Source organism: Amphimedon queenslandica, unplaced genomic scaffold, assembly GCF_000090795.2.
Source record: "Amphimedon queenslandica unplaced genomic scaffold, v1.1 AMPQUscaffold_13391, whole genome shotgun sequence".
In the NCBI taxonomy this organism is placed as follows: Eukaryota; Metazoa; Porifera; class Demospongiae; order Haplosclerida; family Niphatidae; genus Amphimedon; species Amphimedon queenslandica.
The window spans coordinates 96,973-100,826 of NW_003546373.1; the positions used below are offsets into that span (position 1 = coordinate 96,973).

General features: G+C 36.5%; 1 long non-coding RNA gene across 1 annotated transcript in view; it reads left to right on the forward strand.

Annotated features, from left to right (window-relative positions):
• Positions 1-362: 362 nt before the first annotated feature.
• LOC109582307 (uncharacterized) overlaps positions 363-3,854 on the forward strand; it is a 3,855-nt gene continuing 363 nt past the window's right edge. Inside the window, exons 1-8 of the long non-coding RNA XR_002185019.1 lie at positions 363-931; positions 1,008-1,089; positions 1,162-1,273; positions 2,342-2,461; positions 2,505-2,760; positions 2,843-2,951; positions 3,051-3,260; positions 3,504-3,615. This is a non-coding gene — a long non-coding RNA (uncharacterized LOC109582307). The remainder of the gene's footprint in view (positions 932-1,007; positions 1,090-1,161; positions 1,274-2,341; positions 2,462-2,504; positions 2,761-2,842; positions 2,952-3,050; positions 3,261-3,503; positions 3,616-3,854) is intronic.

The following is a 3,854-nucleotide window of genomic DNA, read 5'->3' on the forward strand; positions in this document are numbered from 1 at the left end:
ACTGAGTATCATCAGAAAGACAGGGAGCTACTAGTTCATGCAGCAGCACATGCAGGATACTCTATAGTACGAGTTTGAATTCAGTTTTGAGGTTGTTTTTGATAAAGAAAATTGGTTTTCAATTAATAGTAAATTGCCAAGTTAATTGCGCTTTCTGCAGATTACATCATCACAACCTGCATTAAAGTCAGTGATGCATTTATCATCAATGAAGAACTACTTAAATTTGATTTATATGCACATATTAAAAAAACAATGTACTAGCATCTTCCTAATGAACTCTGGCAGCCGCACTACTTTGACAGTTTAACTGAGACAGGTTGCCTGCATCAAAGTTATGATTGCCTATAATGTCAATGTGCACCTTGACTTAGTATCCAGTGCTACTGGACTAGTTGCTCCTGTCTTTGTCATGATACTCAGTTTGACTGTTGGGTTTTTGGCATGATTGTTGATATGGATCTAGATACATGTATTACTGATGCATGGCATAACATGAACAGACTCCAGATAATTATTTATTCATCATCTGTTGGGCGTTGTTAATCAATTATTAACAATGAATGATATTCAGAACGAGGGGTCCGACATCCAAATGTCAAAAAGGGGGATGGGTCTGGCTACGCGAGACTCGATTCAGAATGGTGAGGGTTTTGTCCTCGGTTTTGTCACTGAGAGTGAAACGGTGGAAAAAGGAAGCGTTCTACAGAACCTGAGACTGAGTCGACTGGTACTACAACAGAGGAAAGGCCCTCTAAGTGTAGCCATCTTGAGCCTGATTTTGAACCACCTTCAGACCTCTATCAAAAGGATGAGTAGGACCAAGTGCAGCTACTGATTAGTCTCGCTAGCTACTGATGAAGCTAAAACTTCACAAAATAAAGAAGTCAATTATTTAAAAAAGTGGAAATAATAAAAGAGATTTATAATGGTAATATTTTTGAAGATGCATTCTTTTTGTCTCTAATTCTTGGGATACCAACTGTTATTGTTGCTTTTGCTAGCAGTTTCGATAAAGACTTGATTAACTGGCCCAAGATATATGGTGAAGCTACTCTTCAAGAGATTATACTAGCAACTATCATACAAGTAATACACACAATTATGAGTAATAATATGACGGCCTACATGTTCATGGACATGGTGTTTTTATTTTTTTAGATTTTTGGTGGCTATCAGTTTTATGTGTCTTTACAAGTCATTGAAGCTTTGTTCAGCTAGCATTGACATACTAATAATAGCACTGGCTACCACCATAGCCTTTGTTTACTCTGTAAGTACAGGGACATACTGTTACTCCTATGTATGGTGTACATAATGATATCAATTGGTTTATTTTTGAATGGCTGTAACTTGAAAATTTGAAGTCAGGATTGGTTCAAACTTTTTACATGGCATAAGGACATCAATATGTATCAGAAAATGTAATAAAAATTTGGGTTAATTTCGGAGTCATTTTTGAAGAAAAACCATGGGCTATAGCCTTGTGTATTTTTCAGATTTTGGCTCATTTTTTAAAATGGCCATAATTCGGAAAATTAAAGTCGGAATAAGCTCAAACTTTCTACACAGCATAAGGACATCAATATGTATCAAAAAATGTAATAAAAATTTGGGGTGATTTCGGAGCCATTTTTGAAAAAAAAACCATGGGCTATAGCCTTGGGTATTTTTCAGATTTTGGCTCATTTTTTAAAATGGCCGTAACTTTAAAAATTGCAGTTGGAATTGACTCAAACTTTCTACATAGCATAAGGACATCAATATGCATCAAAAAATCTAATAAAAATTGGGGGCAATTCCGGAGCCATTTTAAAGAAAAAACCATGGGCTATAGTACAGGGTATTTTTCAGATTTTGGCTCATTTTTAAAATGGCCGTAACTCGAAAAATTGAAGTCGGAATAAGTTCAAACTTTCTACACGGCATAAGGACATCAATATGTATCAGAAAATGTAATAAAAATTTGGGGTGATTTTGGAGCCATTTTTTGAAAAAAGGCATGGGCTAGAGCTTTAGGTATTTTTCAGATTTTGGCTCATTTTTTAAAATGGCCGTAACTTGAAAAATTGAAGTCGGAATAAGCTCAGACTTTCTACACGGCATAAGGACATCAATATGTATCAGAAAATGTAATAAAAATTTGTAGTGATTTTGGAGCCATTTTTTTGAAAAAAAGCATGGGTTAAACAAAAGGGAAAATCTCAGAAATTGGTTTATTTTTGAACCTGCCATAACTCACCAGAATTCAACTCAAACTTCATGTATCATGTACATTTTGTTGTACATGTACATTTGTAAAGGTATCAGCTCTCTCTCTCTCTTATTCTCTTCTTTTTAGGTTATTATTGTTTTTGTGGCTGCTTTTGTGACTAGAAAGTACATGAAGACCTTTTTTGAAACTCTGCCCATGCTACTCATGTTTGTGTCTCTGGGACACTGGCTTGAATACACTGCAAAGGTATTACAAGATCTCATAAGTATATAATTAAGAAAGTTTTTAGGGCAAGACGTTTAAAGCACTTGCAAACTAATGTCACTGCAAGCAACTAATTAATGAATTAATAAACTAATTAATTAATCAACTAACTAATTAATGGCATGGCTAGATTAATGACCTCACCCACTGACCCACCCACCGATGAAGTGTAATTATTGAATTAATAATAACCATTAATAACTACCAATAATTGCACATGTAGCAAAGAGATGATACCAGTAGAGCTAAAGTGCAGACTCCAGAAAGGAGATAAAATTAGAGTGAGTTACTATTAATAGTATCATTTTGTATTGCATCATGTGATACTAAATATAGAACAGTGTCACTATTGTAACTTTGTAGGTAAGACCAGGAGAAAAGGTACGAGTAGATGCGGTTATTCTTGATGGTGATTCATCAACTGATGAATCGCTAATTACTGGTTAATCAATGCTCGTGCAAAAGAAACCTGGTACATATAAATGTATTATGCATACAATATTTATATTATAGAGATAGGGCAGGTATGGAGAAAGATGGAGAGTATTTATAGTGTCTGTCCTCTTATTAGGTGACTCGGTGATTGGTGGTTCAGTGAAGGAACGTGAGAATAACACATGATCTTGTGTAGAGTGTAGTTGTACAAAGTAACTGGAGGATTATTGTTGGATATACTTTAAACTGTTCTCCTCCTATTAATTAAAGCCACACACATTGGGTCTGACTTCATGCTGTCTCAAATTGTTGGACTAGACTTGTTGAAGAAACCCAGACTTCAAAAGTGAGAGCAAAAGAGTGAAAGAATTATTTTAATTTTGTGCTTTCGTTTTCACTCTATATCCTCTCTCTCTTTCTCCCTCCCTCCCTCCCTCTCTCTCTCCCTCCCTCCCTCCCTCCCTCTCTCTCTCCCTCCCTCCCTCCCTCCCTCCCTCCCTCTCTCTCTCCCTCCCTCCCTCTCCCTTCCTCTCCCTCCCTCCCTCCCTCTCTCTCCCTCCCTCCCTCCCTCACTCCCTCTCTCTCTCAGGCTCCTACTCAGCATATAGCTGACAGGATACCTGGTTACCTTGTGCCTCTCATTCTATTTTTTCATTTATTTTTTATCTGCTGTTTGATTGCAAGACCACACTGGAGCCCATGTAAGTGTATGCACTGTTAACACAGGATATACTAATGAATATCATTAGTATCAGTTTGGCAGCCCACGATAGCCTTATCCAGTTGCATGCATTTATAAAGGGCTCACACATGTTAATCTCATTGTCTATAATATTTCTTGTCTAAAATTTTTGAAAGGGAAAGTGCTTCTGCACAAACCCTGCTTTCAATTCATTAGTATTTCATTATGCAAGTACTATATATCCTCAAGTAAATGACG